Source organism: Bos grunniens, chromosome 6, assembly GCF_055505025.1.
Source record: "Bos grunniens cultivar Pamir isolate PY7600 chromosome 6, Bosgru_T2T1.0, whole genome shotgun sequence".
Lineage (NCBI taxonomy): Eukaryota > Metazoa > Chordata > Mammalia > Artiodactyla > Bovidae > Bos > Bos grunniens.
Window position 1 is genome coordinate 60995399 of NC_141170.1, and position 17880 is coordinate 61013278.

Genomic DNA, 17880 nt, shown 5'->3' on the forward strand with positions numbered 1-17880 from the left:
GTTCATTGATCTTAGGGAATTTACTTAAGCCCCAAGTCTAGCCTAAAATGAGGATGATTGGCCATACCTACCACACAAAGTTGTTTAGAGATTTAAACAAGATCATTCTCCAGAGAAGGGCTTTATAGGGTGCTACATACGTTCATTATTGTTCTAAAATTTGGGACCCTTTCATTTTTTGTAAGAGCTGCTGCTGCTGCTAAGTTGCTCAGTCGTGTTCGACTCTGTGCGACCCCATAGACTGCAGCCCACCAGGCTCCCCTGTCCCTGGGATTCTCCAGGCAACAACATTGGAGTGGGTTGCCATTTCCTTCTCCAGTGCATGAAAGTGAAAAGTGAAAGTGAAGTCGCTCAGTCGCGTCTGACTCCTAGCGACCCCATGGACTGCAACCTACCAGGCTCCTCCGCCCATGGGATTTTCCAGGCAAGAGTACTGGAGTGGAGCGCCATCGCCTTCTCCGTTTGTAAGAGCTGCTCCCCCTCAGTTTATGGCACTCACCAATTTTGTAAACCAGCCTCCTGTGTCTTCATCCAAGTTGTTTAGAGAGATGAGGGGATGTGGGTGGGGGCAACAGGATCTGGCTGAGGTCAGAGCTCTATTATTTAATAGCAACAGCCTCCCTCAAGCTGTCATTAATCAGCACATCTGATTAATGACAGCATAATTTTTTAATTTAGCTATTTTAATAGCTAATCTATTTGTCCTAAATCTGCCTGTGTTTCCCAATCTTCTGAAAGAGATCATGAAAGGATCTGTCAAGCCCCTTGAAATCTGGATGCTACCTTCACAATCCTTCCTTGATCTGTTAGTCCAATTTTTTAACAAAGGAAATCAGATTTACTAGACCAATTTTATCCTCACTGAGCTCGTGGCACTCCCTACAGATCATCTTTAGACATGCCCACAAGCCACTTGTTCTAAATTTGTTCTAGAATGTTCTAGGGAAGGTATCCCTCCTCAGGGTAATGGGTCTTGGGAGAATCCGGATGGCACATCAAGTTGGTAAGGAGAGCAGAGCTCAGGCACCAGGTTTTGTCTGGGAGCCATATGCAAGGAGGTGCAGGGGACCGGCAGGAATTCATGTGGGTATTTATGCAAGTAGTCTTCATGTCATCCATGGCGGGACACAAATAAAAAATCCAGGGTACAGGCAAGTTGAGAGTTAAGGCAGCCAGGCATTAAGAGCATCAAGGCCACGAGAGTAAAACCAAGACTGGGAGCAGAAAGGGTAAGTGAATATCACCCACCAGGCTGAGTGATTAGCAAGAGGAAGTTCAGATGAACTCCACCCATCTCCTACCAGTGTCCAACCTGACTTATTAACCCAGACACAAGAAGTGTGGCTTGTTCCCTAGGCCTTTTTTTAAAAAAAAAAAAAAAAAAACAAGGCATTCATCCTTGACACAAAATGAAACTGAAGCTTATATAAAGTTTCAGGAGCCCACTTTCTCCCACTTCTTGAAAATGCTTCTATTTGTGTGTGTCTAGTCTTCTGGTTATTTCCTTCTCACCCACAGTTTTTAGAAAACTGCCAGCAGCTCCTCTTCCATCACACTTGATAGTTATCTCACTAGAGTTGAATCAAGGCTGAGAATATGGACTTTGGCTGCCAAACAGGCCTGGGTGCAAGTTCCTGACAGGCTATTTACTTCTATGAGACTTTGAGCTACTACCCAATTTGAGCCTAAATTTTCTCATTGACAAATAGAGATGACCCTAATCCTACCACATAGAATTGTTGTGAGGCTTCAGTGTGATAGCATATGTAAAGCACGGAGCACAATGCTGCCCACCAAGCTCGGTCCACACATCCCTCTAGTCAATTGCATCATAAATCTCTATTGCTGTCTCCTGTAGGGATGGATATCCTTTGCCATCTACCTTTGCAGTTCACCCCACTAGAGAAAACATGTACCTTCCATCCCGTTAGTGTTGGGTTTGGCTGGCACGTGATTGGTTTCAGCCAATAGAATTGTTCAGAAGGGACAATGACTACCCTCCCCGAGAATACAGGTTATTTGACTTTGTCTCCACCTTTTGTTCATTCATTCACATTTATGTGGCACCTGACGTGCCAGGCACTGTTGTAGGCCCTGGCAATCTAGTGGCCTTATGAGGCAAATAAAGCCACTACTCTCATGGAGCTTACATTCTAGAGAAGTAGATAATGAATAGGAGAACAATGAATAACCTAGATAATTCCACACAGCAGTCAATGCTATGAAGTAAACCTATGAAGGATAATGAGATGGGGGGTGAGGGGTGGGCAGGGGGCCCAGGGGCCAGGGCAGTCCTCATTGAAGTAGTGACACTCTGTTCTCCAAACAGCAAAAATGTCCCTCTCTAGTCCTTGTTCCATGTTCGCCCAGAGATCATTCTGTCTTCAACACTTTAGCAAGTTGATTTTTCTTCTTTCCTTAACCACCTGCTGATCTTGGTATAGATTCAAGTGACTCTTCTAAATGCAACCCCGGTGTCATCTTCCCCTCTCTGTGCCTGTCTGGATTCTATGAGCTACCTTGGGCAGCCACATCCACCTTTTTAGACACCACCTCCGTTTCTTCCTCCCTGACTCCATTTTTAATTCCATGCATAGTAAGGGTTCCTTTTTTGAGGGCTCACAACTTGTCATGCCATCTTCCCTTGAAGAACCTTACACTGATCTCATCTTTAGACACTTTGAAACTGCTTCTTTGTAGCCCACAATATTTGACTCTCCCTCCAGTCCTCTTCCTGACTGTTAAGAACCTAAATGAGAGGACGCTTTCATGGTCTTTGCCCACATCAACCTCAGCCTTCTTCGTGGGCCAGAGGACAGTTCACATGAGCATTTGGCCTCACCCCAGACAGGTGATATCATCGGGTAGTTTTTTGAGGAGACGATGTGCAAGCTGAGCATCCAAAGATGAATGCGGGAAGACTTGCAAAGAGTCAGAACGGAGGCAGAGGGAAGAAAGGTCACATCAGGGAGAAGGAGCTGCATCCACAAAGGCCCTGAGGTGGGAAAGACAGCGGGTTTGAGGAACTGAAATGAGTCTGCTGTGTGGAGCCTTGCACAGTGGGGCAGGGCAAGTGGCAGAAGGGGAAGTTAGGGGGCAGTTCATTGTCTTGGACCTTTGTCCACCAGTGGACTAACCACGACTATTAAACAAGCCTGAAATTCTGCTGCAAAAGGGTAAATCTGTGATTTGATGGGGTGGAATTTGTTGGCACAGATACTTTCAAAATACCTCTTTGTTTTAGGACTGGTTCATGGAAATCCATGGTAGGTTAAATAAAAGTATCTGATAGAATGAAATGAGAAAGACCATCGATCACTGTTCAGATGGCTCTTTATTTGCTCTGATAAAGAAAGGAACTTGGTGAAGAGGTTGGGTGGAAGCGGCAGACATCAACATAGCCCTCCTCTGGGCTGGAAGAAAGAAAGGGATAAACATATGCTAAGTGAAGTAAGTCAGACAGAGAAAGACACATATTATATGTCATCACTCATATATGGAACCTAAAAAAAAAGTACAAATGAGTTTATTTACAAAACAGAAACAAACTCACTGACATAGAAAACAAACCTATGGTTACCGAAGGGGAAGGGGAGTTAGTAAATTAGAAGTATGTGAATAACAGACACACACTACACATAAAATAGACAAGCAACAAGGATTTACCGTATAACACAGAAATGTTGTGTGTGGGGGCTTTCTCTAGCTGTGGTGCTTGGGCTTCTCATTGCAGCCCCTTCTCTTGTTGTAGAGCACAGGCTCTAGGCGCATGGGTTTCAGCAGTTGTGGTTCCTGGGCTCTAGAGGACAGGCTCAATAGTTGTGGCACACCGGCTTAGTTATTCCTCCATATGTGAGATCTTCCTGGATCAGGGATTGAACCCATGTCTCCTGCATCAGTAGACAGATTCTTTACCACTCAGCCACCAGGGAAGCCCAACACAAGAAATTATATTCAATATCATGTAATAACCTATAATAGAAAATAATCTGAAATATATATGCTACTGCTGCTGCTGCTAAGTCACTTCAGTCGTGTCCGACTCTGTGCAACCCCATAGACAGCAGCCCACCAGGCTCTGCCATCCCTGGGATTCTCCAGGCAAGAACACTGGAGTGGGTTGCCATTGCCTTCTCCATGAAATATATATATATATATATATATATATATATATATATATATACGCAAATGACTCACTTCCCTGCATACCTGAACTAACACAATATTGTAAATCAACTGTACTTCAATTAAAAAAAAAAAAGAATGGTGTAAGCATACTGCACTTGCCTGTGTGTGTGTGCGTGACGGGGTCAAGGAGAGCAAGGGCAGTGCAAAATAAAGCAAAACCTCCAAAGAAAAAGCAGATGGACTGGAAACAGGGTAATAAAAACATTCTCACACCCACTCAACCAATCATGTGATCCTCAGTGATAGAGGTAAACGAGGGCGCAGGGTAGAACAGGCGTCACAGGAGGTATGGTGTGGCCAGAGGTATGGTGTGGGGACATCTGTGTAGCTCACTGGGTAAGAGGCAGGCCTGTGACCTCCCCCACCAAGCGTAGCAGCTGGTAAATCACCTATTAGATCGATGGCATCAAGTGCAATGTGGCTTGGACAAGGCTCCATGTTTTTTTAAGTTTCCTCAAAGCCCGAAGTCAGTATAGAGCTCTCTGAATTCCCCAGGGTAGATGGCGCAGCTAGAGCAGCTCCTGGCACTGCCTGCCCTGGGACCAGTTTCCTTCTTTTTGGAGCTCCTCCAGGAGAGAAAAGAGAGGACTCAACTCTGTCCTTTCTGTGCAGGAGACTTTCCTTTCTTAGAGACTTTTGAAGAGGCTGAAGAAAGCTTGAGATTTGGTGGCATGTGCACTTAACTCCTCCACAGACGTCCCCTGCCCCAGCATGGAGCACACCAAATTTACTAATCATGTATTGACTCAATTTGGACAAACCTTAAGCTAAAATAAGACATTCTCTGTGCTGTTTAAGAAGCAGTCTCAGTGTATCTGACAAGTTTTTTCAATATATTTTTACTTCTGTGTTTTTATTGAGATACAGTTGACATCCAGCACTGTATAAGTTTAAGGTGTACAGCATAATGATCTGACTTCCGTACTTCACAAAATGGCTTCCCTGGTGGCTCAGATGGTAAAGAAACTGCCTGCAATGCTCCCAGGTTTGATCCCTGGGTAAGGAAGATCCCTTGGAGAAGGGAATGACTATCCACTCCAATATTCTTGCCTGGAGAACCTCATGGACAGAGAATCCTGGCAGGATACAGTCCACAGGATCGCAGAGAGTCAGACACGACTGAGTGACTAACACCCACATTGCAAAATGATCACAATATGTTTAGCAAAACCCATCAGCTCATAGAGATACAAAATAAAAGAAATAGAAAAAAAATCCTTTTCTTATGAGGAGAACCCTTAGGATTTACTCTCTTAACAACTTTCATATATAACATCCAGCCATATTAATTGTATTTATCATGTTGTACAACACATCTGTAGTACTGATTTATCCTGTAAATAGAAATTTGTACCTTTTGACTGCTTTCATCCAGTTTTTCTTTCCCCCACCCCCTGACACTGGTAACCACACATCTGATCTCTTTTTCTATGAATTTGTTTGTTTTTGAAGTATGATTGACCTGCAACACTTCCAGAAAAACATCTATTTCTCCTTTATTGACTATGCCAAAGCCTTTGACTGCGTGGATCACAATAAACTGTGGAAAATTCTAAAAGAGATGGGAATACCAGACCATCTGACCTGCCTCTTGAGAAACATGTATGCAGGTCAAGAAGCAACAATTAGAACTGGACATGGAACAACACACTGGTTCCAAATAGGAAAAGGAGTCTGTCAAGGCTGTATATTGTCACCCTGCTTATTTAACTTATATGCAGAGTACATCATGAGCAACGCTGGGCTGGAGGAAGCACAAGCTGGAATCAAGATTGCCAGGAGAAATATCAAGAACCTCAGATATGCAGATGACACCACCCTTATGGCAGAAAGTGAAGAAAAACTAAAGAGCCTCTTGATGAAAATGAAAGAGGAGAGTGAAAAAGTTGGCTTAAAGCTCAACATTCAGAAAACGAAGATCATGGCATCTGGTCCCATCACTTCATGGGAAATAGATGGGGAAACAGTGGAAACAGTGTCAGACTTTATTTTTCTGGGCTCCAAAATCACTGCAGATGGTGACTGCAGCCATGAAATTAAAAGACGCTTACTCCTTGGAAGGAAAGTTATGACCAACCTAGATAGAATATTCAAAAGCAGAGACATTACTTTGCCAAAAGGGTCCGTCTAGTCAAGGCTATGGTATTTCTAGTAGTCATGTATGGATGTGAGAGTTGGACTGTGAAGAAAGCTGAGTGCCAAAGAATTGATGCTTTTGAACTGTAGTGTTAGAGAAGACTCTTAAGAGTCCCTTGGACTGCAAGGAGATTCAACATGTCCATTCTAAAGGAGGTCAGCCCTGGGTGTTCTTTGGAAGGAATGATGCTAAGGCTGAAACTCCAGTACTTTGGCCACCTCATGCGAAGAGTTGACTTATTGGAAAAGACTCTGATGCTGGGAGGGATTGGGGGCAGGAGGAGAAGGGGACAACAGAGGATGAGATGGCTGGATGGCATCACCAACTTGATGGATGTGAGTTTGAGTGAACTCCAGAAGTTGGTGATGAACAGGGAGGCCTGGTGTGCTGTGGTTTATGGGGTCGCAGGGAGTTGGACACAACTGAGAAACTGAACTGAATTGAACTTATGGGACCAGATGCTGTGATCTTCATTTTCTGAATGTTGAGTTTTAAGCCAACTTCTTCACTCTCCTCCTTCACTTTCATCAAGAGACTAGTTTTTCCTTCACTTTCCGCCAAAAGGGTGGTGTCATCTGCGTATCTGAGGTTACTGATATTTCTCCCGGCAATCTTGATTCCAGATTGTGCTTCATCCAGCCCTGCATTTCACATGATGTACTCTGCATATAAGTTAAATAAGCAGGGTGACAATGTACAGCCTTGATATACTCCTTTCCCAATTTTGAACCAGTCTATTGTTCCATGTCCAGTTCTAACTGTTGCTTCTTGACCTGCATACAGATTTCTTAGGGAGCAGGGAAGGTGGTCTGGTATTCCCATCTCTTTAAGAATACAGCTTGTGATGATCCATGCAGACAAAGGCTTTGGCATAGTCAATAAAGCAAAAGTATATGTTTTTCTGGAACTCTCTTGCTTTTTCGATGATCCAGCAGATGTTGGCGATTTGATCTCTGGCTCCTCTGTCTTTTCTAAATCCAGCTTGAACATCTGGAAGTTCACGGTTCATGTACTGTTGAAGCCTGGCTTGGAGAATTTTGAGCATTACTTTACTAGCATGTGAGATGAGTGCAACTGTGCAGCATTTGAACATTATTTGGCATTGCCTTCCTTTGGGATTGGAATGAAAACTGACCTTTTCCAGTCCTGTGGCCACTGCTGAGTTTTCCAAATTTGCTGGCATATTGAGTGTAGCACTTTCACAGCATTGTCTTTTAGGATTTGAAATAGCTTAACTGGAATTCCATCACCTCCATTAGCTTTGTTCACAGTGATGCTTCCTAAGACCTATTTGACTTCACATTCCAGGATGTCTGGCTCTAGGTGAGTGATCACACCATCATGGTTATCTGGGTTATGAAGATCTTTTTTGTATAGTTCTTCTGTGTATTCTTGCCACCTCTTCTTAATATCTTCTGTTTCTGTTAGATCCATACCATTTCTGTCCTTTATCATTCCCATCTTTTCATGAAAATTTCCCTTGGTATCTCTAATTTTCTTGAAGAGATCTCTAGTCTTTCCAATTATATTCTTTTCTTCTATTTCTTTGCACTGATTGCTGAGGAAAGCTTTCTTATCTCTCCTTGCTATTCTTTGGAACTTTGCATTCAAATGGTATACCTTTCCTTTTCTCCTTTGCCTTTATCTTCTCTTCTTTTCTCACCTATTTGTAAGGCCTTGTCAGACAACGATTTTGCCTTTTTGCCTTTCTTTTTCTTGGGGATGGTCTTGATCCCTGCCTCCTATACAATGTCATGAACCTCTGTCCATAGTTCTTCAGGCACTCTATCAGATCTAGTCCCTTGAATCTATTTGTCACTTCCACTGTATAATCATAAGGTACTTGATTTAGGTCATACCTGAATGATCTAGTGGTTTTCCCTACTTTCTTCAATTTTAGTCTGAATTTGGCAATAAGGAGTTTATGATCTGAGCCACAGTCAGCTCCCAGTCTTGTTTTTGCTGACTGTGTAGAGCTCCATCTTTGGTGCAAAGAATATAATCAATCTGATATTGGTATTGACTATCTGGTGATGCCCATGTGTAGAGTCTTCTCTTGTGTTGTTGGGAGAGGGTGAGAAAAGGAACCAGAAGGGCTTGGGGGAGGTCTCCTTCCCAAAATAGACTGAAGAGGTGCCCAGGCACTCACTCCACATCACAGGACCCACCCCACCCCCTACCCTTGGTTTCCTTCCCCAACAGGGATTTACCTGTCCTAATCCTCTGGGGTCCATGTATCACCACTTTTGTAAAGCCATATTAAGGCTCTAAAGATGCCAAAGCATTCATTAGTTCCCTGAAGCAAAAACATTTGCCAATGCTTCCTATCTAAACTAGCTCAGAAAAGCAGGTCCTTTACAAACAGGAAGCATTCCCCCCAACAGGGGTTCTTGCCTCTTCATAGTCTGTTTCTCCAGGCCACTGATGCAGGTTGACTCTTTTGCCAAATTGAAGGGTGACTTCTCTTCATGAAGTACCCAGAGGTATTTGATACCTAATGTGATGACAGTAGGTTGTATATGTGTATAAAATAGCCAATTGGACAGTTATTATTTCTGTAGGGAGAGGAAAAGTGAGTCAGTTTAATTCTCTTTGCAAATCAATTATTAAGCACTCATTTGAGTACTTTTTATTGAACAATTTTTGTGTGTTAGATGCTGAGAAGGATACTAATCAGGCAGAGAAGCCACTTCTGGATACTGACAGCCTAATAAGAGAGCCAATGTGGGTAGGGCACATGTAGATGATGCTGTTAATGTGCTGTACTCAATGTGCCAGCAAAGTTGGAAAACTCAGCAGTGACCTCAGGACTGGAAAAGGTCAGTTTTCATTCCAATCCCAAAGAAGGGCAACGCCAAAGAGTGTTCAAAGTGAAAGTGAAAGTCCCTCAGTCGTGTCTGACTCTTTGAGACTCTATGGACTATACAGTCCATGGAATTCTCCAGGCCAGAATATTGGAGTGCATAGCCTTTCTCTTCTCCAGGGGATCTTCCCAACCCAGGGATTGAACCCAGGTCTTCCATATTGCAGGCGGATTCTTTACCAGCTGAGCCACAAGAGAAGCTCAAGAGTACTGGAGGGGGTAGCCTATCCCTTCTCCAGCGTATCTTCCCAACCCAGGAATTGAACTACCATACAATTACACTCATTTCACACACTAGCATGGTAATGCTCAAAATCCTTCAAGCTATACTTAAACAGTACATGAACCAAGAGCACAAAATACTTTGGAAAATTCTTAAAGAGATGGGAATACCAGACCAACTTACTTGCCTCCTGAGAAACCTGTATGCAGGTCAAGAAACAACAGTTAGAACCAGACATGGAACAGCAGACTGGTTCAAAATTGGGAAAGGAGTACATCAAGGTTGTATATTGTCACCCTGCTTATTCAACTTATATGCAGAGTATATCATGCAAAATTCTGGGCTAGATGAAGCTCAAGCTGGAATCGAGATTTCCAGGAGAAATATCAATAACCTAAGACATGCAGATGATACCATCCTTATGGCAGAAAACCAAGAGGAACTAAAGAGCCTCTTGATGAAAGTGAGAGAGGAGAGTGAAAAAGCTGGCTTAAAACTCAACATTAAAAAAAACTAAGATCACAGAATCTGGTCCCATCACTTCATGGCAAATAGATGGGAAACAATGGAAGCAGTGACAATGGAAACAGTTATTGTCTTGGGCTCCAAAATCATTGCAGATGGTGACTGAAATTAAAAAGATGCTTGCTCCTTGGAAGAAAAGCTATGACAAACCTAGGCAGCATATTAAAATGCAGAGACATCACTTTGCTGACAAAGGTCCATCTAGTCAAAGCTATGGTTTTTCCAGTAGTCATGTATAGATGTGAGAGTTGGACCATAAAGAAGGCTGAGCATCAAAGAATTGATGCTTTTTAACTGTGGTGCTAGAGAAGACTCTTGAGAATCCCTTGGACTGCAAGGAGATCAAACTAGTCAGTCCTAAAGAAAATCAACCCTGAATATTCATTGGAAGGGCCGATGCTGAAGCTGAAGCTCCACTACGTTGGCCACCTGATGCAAAGAGGTGACTCACTGGAAAAGACCCTGATGCTGGGAAAGATTGAGAGCAGGAGGAGACAGAGATGACAGAGGATGAGATGACTGGATGGCATCACTGATTTAATGGACATGAGTTTGAGCAAACTCCAGAAGGTAGTGAAGGACAGGGAAACCTGGAGTGCTGCAATCCATGGAGTCCCAAAGAGTCGGACAAAACTGAACAACAACAATACCTATGTATGTACATGTATACTAACACGCACATATGAGCACAAGGAATAGACAATAACCTCAGAGGAAATGTTTAGATCGTGTTACAGGAGTCAGACAAGGAACCCATTCCCTCCAGCTGAGACCTGATCTCACCACCCTACTTGCTATCACAACCTGCCTAACCCCCATACTTCCAACCTGCCTCTTCCTGCTTTCCCAGGGCACTTATCACCCTGTAGTGCATCATACAAGTTATTTATTTATTGTTTTCTTATCTTTCACCACCACTAGGATGTAATCTCTCTCCATAAAGGCAGAGATCGTTGTCTGTTTTGATGGAGCCCAAGTGCCCAGAATAGAACCCAGTAGATGAGTAAGAACCAAATGATTTTCCCTCAGTGCAAGGCTTCCCTGGTGGCTCAGACAGTAAAGAATCTGCCTGCAGCACAGGAGACCTGGGTTTCATTCCTGGGTCAGGAAGATTCCCTGGAAAAGGAAATGGCAACTCACTCCAGTACTCTTGCCTGGAGAATTCCACGGACAGAGGAGCCTAGCACTACAGTCCATGGGGTCCCAAAGAGTCAGACAAGACTGAGTGACTGGGCAGAAACACACACAGTGCAAGGGAGGCAGAACAGGTGTGAGAGACAGCCATGCCTCCATTCATTCATTGAATAAGCATCTACTGAGCATCTCTCTATGCCCAGCGCTATGCTAGTCCCTGGAGATGTAAAGAAAGGAAATCCTCTAACCTCATTAGGGCCTGGCAACCTGGACAGAGGACAAGAGCTTCCTGTTTAGATAAACAGTGTGAGCAAAGGCTACAGAGGCAGAAGTGTTAAAGCAGGTGGAAAGCAGGGTGTGATGTGGACTTCCTGGGAATAAAGCTGAAGTCACAGCTGGTGCCAAGGTCGGGAAGTGAGAACCCCTGACAAAGAAATCCGTGCTGACAGCTGAACCCTTGCAATCCTCAGTGATACAGCTCCAATTCTAAATAATTCCCTTCAATACGGACATAAGACTCCATCAAAGCCAAATAAATCAGACTTAATCCAAGAGGTGGAAAGTGAGACAGCAGGAATGCACAGAGCTCTCTGCCTTACAGCCTGTGTCGTTTTCATGCTTCCTGCTTTTCTTGTCTTCAAGACACAGAGGAATGGGTTCACCCATGCAGACCCACACAGAACACATGCAGGCTGCTTCCAACTTTGCACAGATCATCCCAGTCAAGAGAGGAGAAGTCCAGGTCGAATGAATACACATGCCTGGCTCTTGGATTGCCCAGTCGCCTTGAGAGGAATAAGGATTTTGTATTCAAGCAGCACGTTTCTGGAAAGACAAGGGTGGGCTATAGCTCCAAGACACTGTGCAACTCCCGTCATCCCAGGCCTGAGTACAACCATTACTGGGCCTTCTGAGTACCGAGCTTAGAGCCAGGCACTGGGGGAAGTCAGAAAAGAAGTAGAAGAGAGAGTCTGAAAAGTTCACATCTGACCCAAAATAAGGAGGAAGCAGATGCTATAAAAATAGATGCTTATAGGCACAGTTAGATTGGATGGCTATACTGAGCTCTGGAAAAAAAAAATAGCCTATAAAAATAATCCTGTTATACACCGACTCTCTCCTATATATAGCAAATACAAATAATCATCCACTTCCCCAGTTCATCTCTTTCCCGAGTCTTTGCTTTTCAATGTTGTGTCCTCTTGAGAGCTAACCTTACAAGCAAGAGTTCTAGCACCCATCAGAGAGGAATGTCTAGCCATCACGGTGAGCTGGCGGTCCCTGCAGGGGGAGAGGACATCACAGAGGGGTTTTGTGGGGACTGGGTGATTCATTCACAGAGTGGATGTCAGGCCACTGGGGCAAAATCAGAAGCTTGCATTCCAATTGCTGGTGCTACTGGGCTCCCACTCCTGTTCCCTGGGGCCCCAGAGTACCCTCTGAACATTCCCACCTCCCCACCCCCGGCACCTGCTTTGGAGTTCCTTAACAGCATCACTGTAAAATGCCAGGGTCACAGTGGGAAGAAGCCACTTACACTGTGTGTAAAGGTGTGTAAAGAAAACAAGTGTTCAGGTGATCACGTGGTCCCAGGTCCGACATGCTGTCAAGGCCCATCTGTGAGGGCCTTGTGATGCCCGTCTGTGAACCTGTCTCTCTTCCTCTAAGCAGCTCAGCCACGGAAATAAACCCCCACCACACCTCAGCACGGCTGACTGACAGGGCTGCTGCTAGGAACGTGTAGAGAGAGGGGCCAGGCAGACAGGAGGGATCACTCTTCAGATGACTTCAGAGGACTACGTGCTAAGAGATTTCCAAGCCGAGTCTTGTCAGGAAATGCAACCTGGTGTTAAGCCTTGTAATTCTACCCAAGAAGCCTCATTTCCCATTTCTTTTTAATTGTTTCCTCCCTCTGTCCTCTGATGGGAGCAATTTAAGTCACTCTGATGCCCCACTAACAGCCTACTGGATGACAACAGCCCAGAAAAGAGAAGACATTCCAAAAATAGAAAACCACAGTGAAAAATGCCTGCTTAGAGTTTCATTAAGTCTCAGATAGCAAGACCACTCCCTGAATTGTTCATTGAATTTTTCGGAACGTAAGGGGATCTGAAATAGCAGTGGAGTATATTTCTGGTGACTTTCCGGCTGCTCCAGACAAGGGGTGTGGGTCCGGTCATCTGTCCAGTAAACATGCCTTGAGTGCCTGCCCCATGTTAGGCATTGACCAGAGCTAATAGCTGATATCTGATGGACCTTTCCGGGCCAGATCCTAGGCTAGGGCTTTTGTAGGCTATATTATTTAATGTAATATTCCCAAATATCTATAAGCATCCTTCCATTATGACTCCCAATTTAATGAAGGCACTTAGAGATTAAGTCATTTTCCCCAAAAACGTAGAGCTGAATCCTGGAAAAGCCAGGATGAAATCCACTTCAGTTTCCAGTTTTAACTGCTACACTCCAGGGCCCCTAAGAAAGATGTACAAGGAAGATTGTGCAACTTGCCCTGAAAGTCCGTTTCAGGCTTTACCATCAGAAAGTCCCTTAGAGCAAACTCAAATGTCTCCCACTTCCCTTCCAGTGTATTTCCTCCTGCTTAGCTCCAAGCAAAGCTGGAGAAGAACCAGGCGGGGCAACTTCTGAGAAGCGAGAGGAAGGAGGGGGTGGTCCCAGCCCCACACTGGAGGGGAGAATGCATTCCTTCTACCCAGAACTACAGCCCCTCCAGCCCCTCTGCGGAGCCCTAGTTACATCCTGGTTACTTCTCCTTTATATCCTCAGAGAGCAAAAGGTTCATTCTGCAGATAAGTCAGAATTCTGCCTCTGTTGCAACACTTCTGGCATTTTGTCAAGCTGACCCCGCTCCCGTCAAGGACAAACAGAGATTTTACGTTCATTAGAGAAGAGGCCCTTGGGTCAGAAGTGCATTTCTGCCTTGGAACCCTCACCAACCTGGGGGCTCAGTTCTGCTCAGCACTGGTTAACACCACAACCTTAAGCAGCTCTCTGGTTCCACAGAACACAGGACACAGCTGAAACCCAAGATGCTGTGTGCTATAGCGCCACCCAACAGCTCCCTGGGCCTGGGATGGGGCCCGGGAACTTGCATTTCTAACAATTTCCCAGGTGATGCTGGTGCTGCTGATTCGGGAACTCTACGGCTTCCTGATAATTTTCTGCAGAATTCTTGGCGCTGTGTTAGCACCAGCTGCACCATTCTTATAAATCCTGGCTCCAAACACAATTCCTACAATCTCAGGAGCACAGATATGTGAATGAGCTGAGAGGCAGAGGGAATGCAGAAATGAGGATGCTGAGCCCAGGCTGAATGGGCATTTAAGAATAAAGCTCTTAAGGCCTGGAGGGCAGAATACCGAATGGAGCTGAGAGGGCTTTCCACCTCCTTGCTAAGGGTACTGGAATTGGTCTGGGCAAAGCCAGCCCTGCCAGCCCAGCTCAGCTCAGACCTGCCCGAGGCACTCATTCCTTCCTCAGGAGGGAGCCCACTTACCTTCCAGCCACAGCTCAGTGGCTGAATTCACATTCCTTTCCCTGGGAAAGCAGGACTTCCCAGGTGGCTCAGTGGTAAAAAAAAAAAAAAAAAAAAAAAAAATCCACCTGCCAATGCAGAAGATGCAAGGAGACATGGTTTTAATCCCTGGGTTGGGAAGATCCCTTGGAATAGGAAATGGCAACCCACTCCAGTATTCTTGTCTGGAGAAATCCCATGGACAGAGTCCTGGTGGGCTACAGTCCAGGGGGTCGCAAAGCGTCGGACACCACTAAGCACGCACGCAGGCAGGCACACACTCTGGAAAAGAAGGGACATCTCTCTGCCTTGCCTACCAGCTCATCAGCACCTTTCCCAAACGTCTTGGTTGGACCCTGGGTTTCAGGATAAATCGATGAAAGGAAGGGATCCTGCCTCTCATCTGCAATCACTGATCCTTCTGGAAAGCCTGGAGGTCAGGAGCCTGACACAGTCCACCCAGGGACTCAACCTCCTCTTGTCTTACACAGCGGGGCTTCACTCTCGTCATTTCCTCTGAATAGAAATCCCTTTGTCTTTGGCCTCCCAGTGAACTCCCAGTCTTCCTTCCAAACTCATCTCAGGCCTTTTGCCTATGGAAAGCCGTCCCTCAGCACCAAGCAGAGTCTGTCATTCCTTCCCCTATGCCTTGGCTGCACTGCATTGCAAGCTTCCATGCTGTTTACGAATCTGAGCGACAGGAGAGGAATTACCGGCCTCTAAGTATCCCCAGCTTGGCTGCCCTCTCCTTACCAGCTACAGAGGCTCTTCCACTCAGCTTCCACCTCTTTCTGTTCTGAGCATGGCAATCTCCCTTTCCAGGATTCTTCTTTGATGTGATATAGAATCAAAGTTGGGGAGAGAAAACTAAGAGAAGAAAGAGGTGTTTAGAAGACATGAGAGATATAAGGACTAGGACTAGAAAGACATTTTCTCTAAAATAGAGAAAGGAAAAATAGAATAAATTGGGACAGCTTTCTGGGGGGAGTTGAAGGAAGAATGCCAAGGCAGGCTGAGGGTGTAAGGAAGCGGATAGAAAAGGGAAGCGGTTATATTGAGAGTAACTCTGGATGTCCACGAAGACTCTATTTACTGAGTTTAAAAGTACAAGTAATGGACTTGAATTACTCTGAAGTGTCTTTTGGTTGCTGGGGCCCTCTCTCTGATGCTGCTCTAGGACTGGACCACAGGAGTTTCGCTTTCGTTGGGTTGCATCCTCGGGTTTCTCCCGTCTTTCACTTTGCTGTTCTCAGGGTCTGGCACAGAGCCTGGTGCATAAGAAATGCGCAGAAAAGTTCAGCTTTTTTCCCCTCCTTTCTTTGCTTCTGTCAACCTTGAGCAGCCCACGAGGCTGAAATGATGGCAGAAGGGAGCAGGAGCTGACAGGACAGCTTGGGGGAGAGAGGCAACTAAAACGTCCCACTAAATCTCCCTGGACGGAGCGAGAACCAGCCGCACACTGCTGATCTTGGCTGGGAGCCCACCATTTACCAGCCCCCTCCGGGCCTCTAGGGTATGGCTAATTAAAGACATGGTTACTCATTTCATTCCCAAGTCGCTATTTAAGGAAGTAGAATCATGCCATTCCTATAAGGCCTCTGACCCTACCCTAGAGGCAAACAATGCCAGGGCTTGTCTGAGTGGCTGTAAGTACAGAGCTGTTGGGAGAGGCTGGGAGGGGGCGGAGGAGCGGGGAGACAGCAGGCCCTACCGCTGGACCAGCAGCTGGATGCTCCCTCCCTCGATGTCCTCCTCTCTCCCTCCCCCTAAGGGGCTAGGATCTTGTGACCACCCTCCCTGAGCCCACTGCCAGGGCAACTCCTGTGTTTTCTGGACACAGAGTCACACAGCTGACTCAGAAAAAAAGCACTAACAATCTCCTTCTGGATTTCAAGTAGCAGCAACTCGGAGCATCTGAGATTTTTCAGTTGTTTTTTAAGATGTGAAGAAAACATTGCTTTTAATCAGCAGACTTGCTGAGATCTGCTGTATGTCAGGCCCAGTGCTAAGCACTGGGAAGGGGAATGAATAAAATTAAGCGAGTGTTGCTCTGAAAGAGTGTCCAATCTGATAGATGAAAGAGATGCATAAACAAATACATTACACTAATGTGGAATAAATGTAAAAGTAGAGTTTTGTACTATGCACACTACAGAGAAAGTGGTGATAACCTGTAATTAGTAGGCAAAGAAATGTGTGTGGAGCAGGGGTGGGGGTGGGGAGATTTGAGGTGAGTTTTGAGGTACAAATAGGAGTTCATCAAGTAAAGGGAAGAACACCCCTAGCAGAGGCAAAGCATATTCAAAGTCATTTAAATCATGGAGAAATGAGTTGAATCCATGAGTTTCAATGGGTTTCAAACTTTGCTAACAAATATCTCATACAGAATAAGTCACATTAAAGTGAATAGGTTAGTCTGAAGCATCCAGTACAAGTATGGATTTTTAAAAATTTTTTATTGAGAATTTATTGACATAAAGCATCATATTAGTTTCAAGAAGCCTGAAATTTCTTAGACTTTTTAAAAACAATTTTAAACTGTGCAAAATTATGCATTATGGTTTATAAGAGTCTCATGTTTTGACATTAAGATTTTCAATTTCTAGTAAGATTATTCAACTTTCCAAACATAGATGGTCAAATAAATTGATCCCCCATGTAGGGAGAATCTCCACATGGATCTCTTGAGAGAGACAAAGGCAGTTTGTAACCAGTGTGAGAACTAGAAAGCCTTTAAAAGAGGGTTGGAGACCAGAGCTCTGTCTCTGACTGTACAAGTGATTTTTCACTCTCATATTTAGGTGTTGGCTGGGTTTGACCACAGTTACAGCATTTTCCAAACACTCTTAGAGAAGTAAGTTTGTCCTGGTGTCTGATGAGGCCGTCCTGGTTTTTGCAGGAATGGGGTTGTTCTTCTCACCCTTGCCCAGGCCACCACCCTCTGGGCTATGGGTATGTGGCTGGGGTGTGGTACCCAAGGAAAGAGATCACAGGCTAGGAAGGCCATGATTACCGCCTGCAGAGTTCAGAACACAGAGGGAGATATTTGTGCTAGAACGTTTCAAGAACGTTTCAAACAGCAAATTTAACATTCACACTTTCTTACAGGATAGGGAACCCTCGCATTTCATGCTCAGTATCAAGGGGAAGGCACAGTGCAATCTTGGAGAGGGTCACGGGAGCCACGGGGAGCCCGTCTTCCCCAGGAGTAGGAGAATGAGGCAGCTCACCAGGTACCATGTAACAACCCTTAATTTAATGATGTTGGAGGAAAACTG

The 17880-nt window shown here is 44.9% G+C and overlaps 1 long non-coding RNA gene across 1 annotated transcript; it reads right to left on the reverse strand.

The window, feature by feature from the left end:
- Nucleotides 1–3315: 3315 nt before the first annotated feature.
- On the reverse strand, nucleotides 3316–3890 carry LOC147370813 (uncharacterized). Its single transcript, XR_015165487.1, has 2 exons — nucleotides 3667–3890; nucleotides 3316–3413 (listed from the first exon to the last, which is right to left on the reverse strand). It is a non-coding gene; the product is annotated as an uncharacterized LOC147370813 (long non-coding RNA).
- Between the last annotated feature and the right edge of the window lie 13990 nt (nucleotides 3891–17880).